Genomic DNA, 13,865 nt, shown 5'->3' on the forward strand with positions numbered 1-13,865 from the left:
GAGACAACTAAAACTAATTACCTAAGCCTATGTCCTACAGAAAGCTGTTTCCTCTTATTTCCTTTTTCTTTATATTGGATCTGATGCTGTCATTCATGGTGGTGAGAATGTACAGGCTGGAGTTTCCTGGGAATCCACAACATCGCTATTCATCTCTTGCTGGTGAAGTACACAGTCCTTTCCTTTGCAGCTACTCCATCATATTTTTACATGATGGGCTACACTGTACCTGTAAAACAGAGCAGGGTAGTTGTCATGCTCCAGACTAGAGCAGGAAGGCTCTGGAGAGGTCCTTGTCATTTTTCTGAAGGAATGAGTGACTGGGCAGGAAAATGAAGAATTGGAGTTTATTCCAATTCTGCCTACTAGGTCTGGGGCTGAAAACAAAAAACCCTGCATACAGATTTCTTTTTACTTACTGTTAATTTAAAAGAGTAAAAAAGTGTTTCTGGCTATGCCACAATGTCCAAATTTCCAAATTTTAAAAACTGTAATTATGAAGCAGCATAATTGCACCTATTTCAAGTTAACCTTTATTGATTTGTATTTATTAAGGATCTCGCCTACTATAGAACACAGATATAAGAGGCAAATATGCCACAAGGAAATTTTTTCCTCTGTATATTTTTTTCTTTACAGCTGAAAAAGCCTAACAGCTGCACTTAGAATAAATTGCATGAATCCAGATTACTGTGAAGAAAAGTAAAAGCCTAGTAGCACATATATCTCTTTGCTTTCTCTTTATGTGCATTCTAGAATGACAGAAATGATTTTGTCCAAAATTCTGCCAGCTGTGGGAGATATTGGTGCTGCAAAAAGCTGACATACCTCCACTGCTGGCTCTTCTGTGGTTTGCAACCACTTGCTGACAACATTAGGATTGATCTGTAAAAAGATCAACAAAAGTAGAAAGATAGTTGCCAGTGGTGGGTCTCAATGAAGTATTCTACCTTTCATTTTTCTGCTTTCAATGTCTTTTAAAATAAAATTCAATGATGAATCAATGTGAGGCTGTACTACATGGTCTTGAATACATGACTTCTAACTTTCCCGAAGGATCTTGGCATTGTTCAGTATTCTGGTTTTTATTTTCCTGCTGAGGATAATGAACAACACAGAAATTAATATGTCTGAAGGGAAACTTAAACTGAAATGGACGACTGATACCTGGTTTTGCTTCTTTCAAACAGGAATCAACCACTGCCACTTTTATTCATGTTAGTGGCACTGGTGGTACCACTTATAGAACAAGATCATATTTAATGCACGTCAGGCAAGGAGACTCAAACCTTTTCAAAGTCTGGACTTCTCATGTGGAAAGTTTTTTAAAATGCTGTTCAGTACAGTATGCATGTAACATGTAATATAGGATGAAATTAATCTCAACATAGAGAATCCATTTGTTTAATTTCCATTAGATTCTTTTTGCACCCCCATTTCTTAATAAAAGTCAGATTTTGCCTGTCATAATCTTTCAAAGCACTTACTTGTACATTGCCACACTTACCACAGCTGTCCCCCACAGCTGTCCCCTGTGTGTATCAAATGCAATGTGCTACTGCCTGCATTGTCTGTATCTCAGATAAAATGTCATGCTGCTGCTGCTGTGCAGCCTGTCACCTGTGCTTAAGTACTTCCCTATCATGGAGCTCACCTCTGACTGCATCTTGGCAGCTGCCAAATCAGTCTTACAGGAACTGTGACAAGAACTGTAATATGGAGCAAAATTTGTAAGGCATACCAAGGACAGAAACAAAAGAAAAAGTTGTGTATGAATCCACTCATAACGTAGCATCAAAAAAGAATCGCCTTTAAGTAACATGCAATTAAATGATCATGTCAAATAAAGGAGGTTCCTGAAGTAATACTGATCATGAATTTATGACACAGCTCCAAAATTTTAACCCTTGCTTAAGTTATATGTTGCCTTTAGCTCCTTCTCCAAAATTTGCCTTTTTCAGGTCAGGCCTAACTTGTTATGTGACAGAAGCAAGACATGAATTAGTAGCCTAGTGGTTAGGAATACTGTTCCTGAAAAAACAGTGTGGGAGTTTTTTTACTTGTAACATGCCAATATTTTATTTTGTTTTGTTCTGGTCTTATCTTCATTGATTTTAATTAATGAATTCTCTAAAAACTAGAGGAAAAAAATTACAAACTTTCAGAAAACTCAAACTTTCCCCCCTGAATATTCTGGATTGGAGTTTTCTGGCTTAAGATCTTGCTACTCTAAAAATAATGCAAACATGTTTGAATTAAATATCTGCTGATCTTACTGGTCCTTTAATTACTTAAAGGAAATGTTGAAAGAGATGTGTTTTACCTTCTAGATCATAAGTTCTCATGTTATGTTATATATATATGTATATATATATATATATATATATATATTACACATGCTGAAAGGCAGGGGTTTTCAATTATTTGTATAGCAGCTTCCAGTTCTCTTGTACTACACATCCAACTATTGAATCTAAGATGAGACTCATCAGATTAAATGATGCCTACAGTGTTTATATCTGAGTTTGTCACCCTGGATTGCCTTTATCAGTGGAGAGATATTGGGCATTTCAGTCTGTAATTAGTCTGGCCTGGTTTAGATAGCTGCTTTAAGATGCTATAAGTTGTTTCCATTTCCCTGCAACTGCTCTTATGTGAGAAGAGGCAGAGTCTTGATAGTGACATGCCCTAGGTGACTGTGTCCTCCATTCTTCCTTCAATTTCAGCTAAGAGTTAGACCTGCAAAAAGAAGACGAAGCAACTTAATTGGGCAGAAGTGATCTCTTTTTTGAGGGTCTCAAAAAGTGTGACTTCATTCCATATAACCAATGTCCCCACTTAATTCAGGAACAGGCATTACAAAGTTTAGGTGCAAGGAAGATGTCATAGATAAGCAAACAGAAAAAATTTACTTCTGATTCCTCTCCAAATACAGATTACTCAAAAAGCAACAGCTGACTGAAATATGTTCCCACAGGGCTTGCAAATGTGCCTTTGTCCCCACCCAACCAGTCCTGTGACACTGTTGTTGCAATACATCTACAATACGAACAGACAAAAGTTTGTCTACTACATCCTACTTCAGATGGATTTGTAAAGTGATAAGTTTTATGAAGATGAGATCATCCCTTTTAGAAGCCCAGAGGCACAGAAGAAAGGAGGGTGAGTTCCTCCAGGTTGGGCCCTCTCAAGGCATCTCAGGAAGGTGTCTCAGCCCCTTAGGCTGTGACTGAGATCCATCAGTTGACAGGAGATGGTCTCCAGTCCTCCTTACGGACTGTCAGTGGATACTGCCCACAGAGCTGGGGGATTCAGTGTGGGATGCAGGGGGAAGTATTTGGATTGTACAAGACTATTATGAGACAGTTAGAGTACAAACAAAAGGAAAGGAAAGGGAGGGTTCTGGGTTACAAGAAGAGGAAAACAGAGATAAAGAGATAAAAAGAGTCAGGTACCTCTCATGAGGCTGCTGGTCAATATGCTTCATTGGCCATACACTGTGTCAGATCACCTTTATCTGTCCTGTACTCACATTAAGTTATATTTTTTACTATTTTTTCTGAGTAGACTCTTTATTTTCAACATGCATATGTTCATGGAGACTTGAATGTCAGCAGGCAGAACTGGGGAGTGCAGGACAGAGGGACCACGTATCTCCTGTGCCAGCACTCGAGAGGCTGCAGTGGAACCTGCTGGAATGTGTTCACTAGCTAACATCCACCTGGACTAGCTGCTGAGTGCAATAGATGCTTGGGGCAGCTGTAGAGATCTGAGTGGTCTGGGTGGATACAGGTGACTAAGCCAGAAACTGGGGAGACTGCAAAATGTGAGGATCAGACTCACCAGCATCTTGTGTTCATGTGTATAAAGAAACTGGGAAACCAGGGAATCCAGGGCCCAGGTAATGTGTAGATTGGGTATCCAAAGGAGGGATCCATGCTATGTGAATAAACTGCACACTAACAGAGGTTCATCCTCGGCTGCTGGAGGTGGAAGCACAAAAGCTGTCTGTGCTGCCTATATTTGTGTGACTGCCTCTGTCTTTGCTAATTTGTGTGGCCAGCCATGTAAGTATGTACATGTATTTTGGAAGAGTACCCACGTGAGTGTATGCCTATCAAGGACACACGCTTGGCTCAGTCTGGCTGTTGGCTGCACTGGGACCATGGCCCTGTGGCAGCCTCATCTCTGCCAGACTACAGGATTCAACAACTTGAAGTGAATTTCATATGCATTTTGTTTTATATGTTACTTAAATGGAATGTTATAAACAGTTATAACCTTACAGAGAAATGTGAGGGATGATTTCAATCCTTTTGCTGAAATGAGAATTTCTCTTATACGAGAGACAATTTCCTCAAATATCAAAACTCAAGGGGTTCCTTCTGTGTTTTATAATACTTTTGTTCAAAAGCTGCAATCTCTGAAAGACCTAGTTGTGAAGTGTGGGAATGAATTTTGTACTCTATTTTCATTGAAATAACTTTTGGTATTGGATAAAGCTTTGGACAGTCACTTCTTCAGTCTTTGCTATGCTGGATGTAAGTGTGGAATATTTGTGTAAACATTAAGTGAATCACAGAAGTTTGGGGCTTGAAATCAAAGGGAGGAAAACTATCTTGAGGAAAGGAAAAGTTGTGCAGAGAGAGGATTTTTAGTATAACATTAAAAAAGCCCTAAATCTATTTGCCATTTGAAATTACAGCAAGATATATATACAGGACTTTCTAAAATGGGAAATCTATTTCTGTGTCTATATATTTTAGGTTTTATACCACACCCATGATAATTAAAATTTGGCACAATATGTTACAGTTACTTCTAGAAAAGCATAAGAATTCAGAATAATAATTTCTATATCTTCTTTCAGAATAATAAAGGAAGCATTCTACAAGAGCTGCACTTTTTATGGGAGATTTTGACAATTTCTTGCATTATATGTTAGATAATGGGACTGATATGACCATTAGGTTATCACAGTTTCTTTGAAAAATATACCAATAGGAAGTACCAAGCCACAACCACCTGATCTGTGTGAAAACAGAAACAAGACTGAGAAAACCACTGGCTTAGTTACTATATTTTTAATCTGATTATTTTCTCACTGCTATTCAAAAAATATATATAGTTAATAATTTTGGAATGATGGGAAGCTATTCAGTACTTAAAAGCATCGAAATGGTCATATTAGGCTGAATCCACATCCATCTACCCATTTCATAACAATGTATAGCAGAGGAAGAATAAATTTATGTAATAATTCTTAGTAATGCAAGCTCCGACTGTAGCAGGGCGCAGGGAATTCTAAACTCAGGGCTTAATCTTTCTCCTTGATAGCTCCTGATGGATTTGTCTTCTGTGAATGTATTTCATTCCTCTCTGCATCCATGCAAATATTTGGCATCCGCAAAATCTGTTGTAAATTACTTCCGTGGTTTCCATTTTATATCACAACTGGAGAGGCCATAGTATCTCTCATTAACTTTATTTTGAAGAACAGATCACTATGCAAAATCAAAGTAACTCGAGAAATAAAAAGCAGGCATCAATAAAGTAATTTAGAAGTAGTCAGGTAAGCATGGGCTTTCCATCTTACCTCTGTAAGCACACTAAAGACTGCCTTTGAAAACATTTGGTTGTTTAAGTTTGACTGGCCCTAGTTACACAATGCCACATCATCTTTAGATAAGAGTCAGAGAGACAGCTAAATAAGTGCACATCTTCACTTAGAAATGCTTCCTTATGATGTGACTAAGAATACACAGACCCTCTGCAGACACCTCAGGAACAGAACTCAGCCTTCCTTAAGCTCCATCTCTGTTTTTGTGATAAAACCCCCAATCCCTTTATTCAGTGTCTATCCCAGTTAATTTACTTTTTCCACACCTTACTCTCTAGTGTTTGTTTGTATCAGATTTAGTTGTAAGCAAGCAGAGTATTTATTACTCCAATTACTTTATGAGGTAGAGAAGTCTTTGAATGCAAGGACCTATCATACAGTTCACATAAACTTGTATTCATTTTTTAAAGGGGAAAATGGCTTTCATTTCTGGTTGATAGAATTTATCTCTGAGATGTGAAAATCACATATTCATCACAATCCTTCCTTTTCTGATCCTGTTAATGGATGTGCATTCTCATGGTGATTGCATCCCTTTTCTATCAATTTATACAGTGAAATGATATGTTCTTTTCTATTAAATATTCTGAAAAAAACATATTTTCAAACTCAAAATCCTTCTCATACTATAATGAATCTATTTTATTACAGTTGAAAGCATGCAACAATATGTCCATTTCTATTATATTAAAATTCAGTGCAAAACATCTTTCTATTAAAATATGGCATCTGCTTGTAAAGCAATATTCACTCTTACAGGGAAAACAAAGAACAACACACCTGCGACATTGATTTAACATTTGAAGTGACAAAGAATTTCCTTAAAAGGAGAGAGTAATTTGTTAAGGACTAAAAGAGAAATACGGGAAATAAACCACCACCCTGTCCACTTTTCCTTTTACAACAATAATTTTTTATATTTTAAATAGTGGTACTTAACTGCATTTCAATATACATTTAACTATGTTCTTTTCCTCTGCATCAAAAGCATTTCTGATTTCAGCTCAGAACCATAGCCACATATGCCATAAAAATCTGCAGGTTTGGAGTGGGAGTAAGTTATATGTAATTATCTCTCTCACCTCCACCTCTTTGAACCCACCCATGAACATCTATTGGCAATTCTACCCTTCAAAACCAGGTGAAAAGCTGCACAGAAAGCTGTTTGTTTTCTGATTCAGTTCTGTGCCATTAGACTGCTGCCAGTCAGTGACTCCAGCAATGTACAGTAAAACCTAAGTTATAAAATGCTGTGATAGTTATGTGAATTTTTTTTTTGGTGGGATTATATTCTTTTCCAGATAGAGGGAAGAAATTGCTGTGGAAACAGTTTATTGGAGGTTAACACATTAAAAGGAAAGAAAGAAAAAAAAAAGAGAGCTCAATCTTGCTCTCTCTGATGGGTGTCACAGGGCTTAAGCAGTGTCCAGCTGTGTTAGTGTGATGCAGAATCACATTTCCTTGAAGCTAAACCAACAGTGTCATGGTGCTGTAGGTACTACCATCTCTGAGCCATATTCTATTAGTATAAGTAACAGGAAGATCAGATAGCTGAGGACTGATAAATATTAGTAATGGATTCATCCTCTGGAATCCAGGAAGGCTACAGCTGCCTGGCAAGCAAGAGGAGTGAGGCTACAGTATTTGCTTCCACAGCACCAGTCGGAAGGAGTAAAAAGAAAGAAAACTTGACAGCGTAAACTGAGAGCTGCTGACTCCAGGCTTTTAGTAGCCTAGCAGGTGCTGTGCTGAGCAGCACACAGTGATGGTGGAAGAGTACAAACAAGTGGAATGAACCAGGGAGTAAAAATTGCATGCAGTGTCTGAGAAAGGCCACTGATCCAAATTATTCCAGTGAAATGGATGTTAAGTGCTGCAGTAGTACAAAGCAGTCCACTTTTGCCTTACCAGCAGATATCACATGAGAATGCAGATCTCCCACTGACCTTCAGAGCCCAGAAATGGTACTCACAGTCAGTGTGTAAGGACATATAAACAAGACAGAGAAAAGCCAAATAGATGTTTATCTAACAAAATATTCTTGAGACTATGCCACATTGTCCCAGTGATCCTGGAGGATTAATTTTTCTTTCTCCTTTCCCATCTCTGAGTCAGAGCTTTGGCATGCCATACAAGACTGGAGGTATGACACAGTGCAAGCAGAAAAAATATATGTCACTTCAGGCCAGCAAGACTGTAGCTGTAAGCAAATGTCGTGAGACCTGTGGTTGTTTGATCCTGGCCAGTATCTAAGCACCAATGCAGCCACATGCTCAATCTGTCTCCCTGTCTACAGGGAGAAAATAAGAGCAAAAGACAGAAAACTTGTGGGGTTATGGGAAATTTTAATAAATTAAGGAAAGAGGAGGGAAAAAAACCCATGCAAGAGATGCAGAGGCAATCACTCACCACCCCCATAAGCAGACCAATATTCAGACAAGTCTGCAAGCACTGTTTTATTGATGAGCATGACGCATGACACTATATAGTATAAATTACCACTTTGGCCAGTTAAGGTCAGCTGTAGCAGCTGTGTTTCCTCCCAGATTCTTGCCTAGACCCAGCCTACCCTCTGCAGAGGGCAGAATGAGTTAAAGATAAAGCCTTGATGCTGCTCATACATTGCCCAGCAGCAGAAAAAATACTGATGTATTATCATCACTGTGTTAGTTACAAACCTAAAACACAGCACCATACAGGCTGCTATGATAAAAGTTAGCTCCATCCCAGCCAGACCCAGTGCAGAATCATCCAGCTTTTTGCAGGATGCTAATGCTGCTTTTCAGGCTCTAGCTAGCCCTGCCCACACCTGACTTGGTGTTCAGGTCTGTTTCCAATTTAAGGGAGATAGAAATTTAAATATCAGAAAAAATGGGTAAAATTGTCAGTCTTTTCTTTTTTTGTGGGGGAGGCTTCTTTTGAGCCACATGTAGCCTCTGGATGTCTTTGAAGAAGCTGACTGAAGATGGTAGTGTCAGAAATAATCTGGCAGCGTCTGAATTTGACAATATGTTTTTTCACCCAGAATTCTCATTTCCTGGCACAGTTCAAGGCAACTTAACTTTTGGTACCGTATTTCTCACAGACATCCTTGCCAGAACCATGGTATTAACAAGGCCATTTGTTGTTAGTCATATGTTTACTTTCTTCTGTGGGAATATCTTAAAAAGTGCCCATGATCCAAGCTCCTCTGGGTAGCCCTGGCTTTCCTGGGGAAGGGAAACTCTGCAGTCATCCCTGAATGCATACACACTGGGCTTCATCCATCAGAGAGAGCACTGATCGTGTTTGAGGGGCCAGGTGAGAGAATCACCTCATGCAGTGAGTTCGCAGTGCAGTCTGCTTACCAGCTGCTTGCATGGGAAGAAAGGTCCAGAGATACTCTAGATCAGCACATCACCACATACATCTAGTACCTAGGGAATTAAAAGACAGACAAAACATTCATTGGGCATTTATCATCTTTGCAGGCAGGTAATTTGTTACCACTTTCTCCCTTTTCCCATACTATACTCCATGCTCTTCCCTCTGCCCTTCTGCTCTTCTAGAAGAAGTAGACAATGTAGCTCACACAGCTGCTCTTAGGGACTTCACCCCCAGTGTGCCCTGTCTCAGGGCTATTGTTTTCTCCCTATCTTCTACAGACTGGGCTGCCAGGAAAGGAAAAGAGCATGGAGCTGTTAAGTGAAAGTCCACTGCGGTTGACAATGCCTTTCTTCTCCCACCATATACATCTCAGGCCCAAGACACTCTAACATGTCTGTTAGAGATTGTAGTATTTCTAGAAGATTAGGAGACCAAAATCTTTCTCTTAATTACTTTATAAAATTAATTCCAATGGAGTTTTGTTCCTTGGCACCGAATCATCATGTCCTGTTCTTCATGGTGTCTGTGTAGATATGGAAGGGAAAGCAGCTTTATCTAAGACTTTTAAATGCTTTCTCTACTGATAAAGGTAGAAAATGCCCTTGATGGCACATGTCAGGTCTGCTGTCCTTTCTAAGGATCTAAACTTTCTATCTACCAACAATGAAGACATGGTTTAACTTGAGAATGGTTTCTCAAGAACTAAGAAATCTGAAGCAACGAAAGCAAGTCCTGTGTCAGAAAAGAGCACAAGCTCTTTTAATACCAACTGGATTTAAGCCTTATTCCTATAAATACTTCTGCAAACATTTTAATTCTGTTCATCCACTTAAAATTATTCACACATGTAAGATCAGGACCTTACACTATAAACACTCAGAGACAATAAACAGACACTGGGATTTTTTGTTTGGTTGGTTTCATAATTACAGACCAAAGATTCTGGGTGAAAAGAATTATAGAAAAAAAAAGTTATACTTTCTTTATTAAAGAAAATTATTTGAACATCAGGAAATTACCAGCAAACCAAAGCATTTCTCAGCTTTCACATAATGTCTCATTATTCGCTCAACTCAAGGCACTCATTAATTCTCAACTTTGACTCCTAAAATTTGTGAAAAATGCCTCAGACATTATTTTGCATAACAACATTTTCCATTTCTCTGAGAAAAATATGTTCTCCTATTCACAAACATGCATTGAAATACATCTCCTTAGGAGGCAGACCAAACAAGACAAAGTGCTAGTAGCTGTCTTTTATAGACAATAGAGATTGCACATTGAAGCTTTAAAAGAAATGTATAGCCCTGCATCCCCGTGACACTGATTGCAAAATGGGTGCCTTCTATAACTCCTGTAAAGCTTTCTTAGCTTAAACAGATCAACTTACAAGCCAGTGGCAAGAACATATTGCCAAATTGAAGCTTCTATATTCAGTATATTAGGTAACATTAAATATGTAGCAAATTCAATTTTAATAATAAAAATTATATTTAAAACTATGAGACAACTTCCAGCACCCCAACCTTTTTTTTCTTGGGATTTTATCTCTAAAAAAATCTTTAGTGCACATTTAAAATACATTATAGAAAGTCAATGCTACGGTTCCCTCAGCATATGTTCATTTTAAAGTAAGCAATGACACAAAGGGGTTTCCGTGGATGTCAAATTGGGAGATTTACAGTGATTACAAGTGGACTAAGTCTGTATTGTATCTTCTAACAGTTCATTTTCTTTATTAAGGGACATAGCTAATGCTTTCCTTTAGAGATTGCAAAGTGTGGGTTAGGAGAAGCAGGCATCATGTTCCTCTCCTTGCAGATGGGGAAACTGTAGAAGAAAGAGGTAAAAGCTGCACCTAAACAGAAAAACTAAATAAGGCTCCCACATAATAGTAAAACTCAATATTCTATGACAAAGGACAGGCTGGTTTCAAACTATCTCACTCACAGTTCAGGAGTCAGCACAGGCTTTGATCCATAGTCAAGAGGTCTTGCATTTTTTGGCAGTTAAAAGAATTAAATAGTAAGATGTGGTTTATTCTAGTCACCTTCCTTGGCAGAAAATTGTCCTGGGCAGTTTTAATTAACTGCTGAGCATATATCCCAAAGTACATTCCCAAAACCATCACTAGACAACCAAGGCAAGGTAAGACAGAAAACAAAGGTCTTCTGAATAACAGGTATTAGGTGAAGAACACTACCACAGATTTTAAACATGTTTTTAATATAAAAATTTAATTTAATTTTTTTTATTAGTGGTATTTAAAAGAGACTACCATCAGCTGTGGAAAAAGAAATTTTGATTTTACTGAAAGCTTCACCTTACTCAGAACAAGCAAAGAAAATGAACCAAGTCCAAATAGGTTAAGAACAAAATGTTTATGAGATTGATTTGGTCAAAATTTATCAAAGGGATTTGCATGAGGCAGATTCAATCACAGTTAAGCATTGGCAGAGTTTTGCCCAATTTTTATATTTATCACATAAACATGCTATAAGATCTATATTTGTGTCTAGAAATTGACAGGTTTAAATATGAAGTGAGAACAGAATAGAGAAATAGGACTGGGAGGTTTTTTTTGTTGTTTTTTTAAATATGTATAGAGATACTCAAGTACACCAAGGCAATTACAGCAGCTATAGACTTATTGCTTTTTGTAGAATAACAAATTGTACTGGGGAAATTTTTGCTGTGTTAAAATATTTCAGTCATTTTCTGATAACTAAATAGTATTTCCAGTACAATTTGAACTGATGTATGCCTGTTAATTTTGTTCTTCATAAATATTGAGTCTATTAAAAAAAGAGACTTGAGGCATTTTCTTTTCTCCTTTTGATTCTTAATTGCAAATGTTTATGAAATAAAATATTCTTATGATGCTGTTGTTATTCTTTCAGAGCTCAAGATGCTATAATTTTCTTTAGTAGTGAGGAATACAGTATTTATTGTTTGTATTCATAGAGTTAACAGCATCTGACTCTGTCATATATATTTTTCTAAGCTTCTCAGGTCTTGAGTCATCAAAATCACCCAGGGAGAGATTTACAGTAAATCAGAGCAGACACTTTCTGTTCTTGCTCTTCCCCTCTAACTGTCTTCTATAAGTCTTATTTAAATGTGCTTCTGGAGGTAATTTTTGGGTGGATATATTTAGTTCCCTTTATATTTTCAGCAATCTTGATAAAATAAAAGATCCCTCATGCACAATAAACTTGTATTTTCTGTACTCAGAAGTGAAGAGTAGCACTTAGACCTGCCCCAATTGCATTGGTTTGGAGGATATTATATGTTACTTCTTTACTTAAGCCAGAAGAGAACCTGAGCCAATCTACTAAGGTCATAAATTAGAAATGCTCTTGAACAAATAAATCAGGACCTACAGCTTTATCTTCTGTGAAATGACACCAGTTTCACACTAAACAGAAAATTACCAGATTTTGGTTGCCTAACTCAATGTTGTTTCTTACCTGAGTATATCACTGCTCTAGTTACAGCTTTAAGGATTTTTTAGAGGACACAAATGTGAAACAAGAAAGTTCAAGATCAATTTACAGCAGTGACATGTTTTCTTAGCCTATGTTTCACTGAGCAGATGGAAAGAGCTTGGGGAGGGCATGAAGTTCAGTCATGTCTGGATAAAAGCATTAACTGCAAAACTGTTACAGACCCTCAGCGTCTTTTGCAGGTGGCCTTTTTCTTTCACACATGATTTTTAAATGAAAGAATATAATCCTGAGAAATGTGGGTCTAATTTTTATTTGTATATGAAAGGAGAGACAAAATAATGCACCCTTGGGAAAATAATAATATTGGTTTATTTTCTTCCTACATTTGTGAATTGATTAATGACTTCAGAAGTGACTGCAGTTCCTCGGTTCCTGGTTCTGGCCAGAACAAGGTTAATTTTATGCAGTAGGAGGGACGGAGCATGCCTAGGACATAGAGGTAATTTTATATCTCCTCACTTCTTTTCCAGGGGTGGGTAAAAGGACCTCTCTTCTAATTGAGTAAACATAGTGGAAGGAACTGTCTCGTACTGTTATTGGAATTTTTTTGGTGTGAACAATTTATTTTCTTTTACCCTCTGTAATTTGTATTGTTACTGTCTGCTTTTCTTATTCTTTGCTGTTTCCAGTAAATTGTTTTTATCTCAACCCTTGATCTTTGCCCTTTCTGCCTCCAATTCCCCTCTCCATTGCACCACAGTGAAGGGAAGGGGAAAGTGGGGAAGCAAAAGAGAGTGGTGTGTGATTTGGAGAGTCTTAGTGGGGGCACTGAATTGGGGAGGACAATTCCTAAACCACATTATTCAGCTGAGGGTTCAGTGGAATTTGAGTACTCTAAGTCAGCTGTACCATCCTTGCAATCTCAACTCAGATTTCCCCAGGAGTTGTTCTCGAGTCTCCCCATGAACTTTTTGCCAGAGACTCCAGGAAAGATCATTATCCACTGGATGTAGTGTAGAACACATTTTTCACCTCTTATTCTAGCTTTACTAGCCCAAGGGCTACTGAATCAGCAATCTCCTGTTTAATTTTTTCAAAAACTTGTTGTTGTCCATATCCCACTTGAAATCATTCTTCTACCATGTCATTTGATAGAGACACTTTACAGTCTGGCTGCAATCCAGAATATGCATCCCTGTACAAACATTCACAAAAAAACACCAAAAAAAACCACCACCCCTCTATTTCTCTATTTTCTTCTGTAGCTAAAAAAAACCCTGTCTTTTCTACTTGCTAGTTGGTGGGGACATAGCTGCTATCTCATATCTGCTGACCACATCCATTGTAATCTGTTGTTGTCCATCTTGCCATTTTGCTCTTAAAACCTGAATTTCCCACCCTTGTCCTTACTTTGCTTTATGGCAAAACTG

This window comes from Passer montanus, unplaced genomic scaffold, assembly GCF_014805655.1.
Source record: "Passer montanus isolate IOZ18808 unplaced genomic scaffold, ASM1480565v1 scaffold11, whole genome shotgun sequence".
NCBI classification, from domain to species: domain Eukaryota; kingdom Metazoa; phylum Chordata; class Aves; order Passeriformes; family Passeridae; genus Passer; species Passer montanus.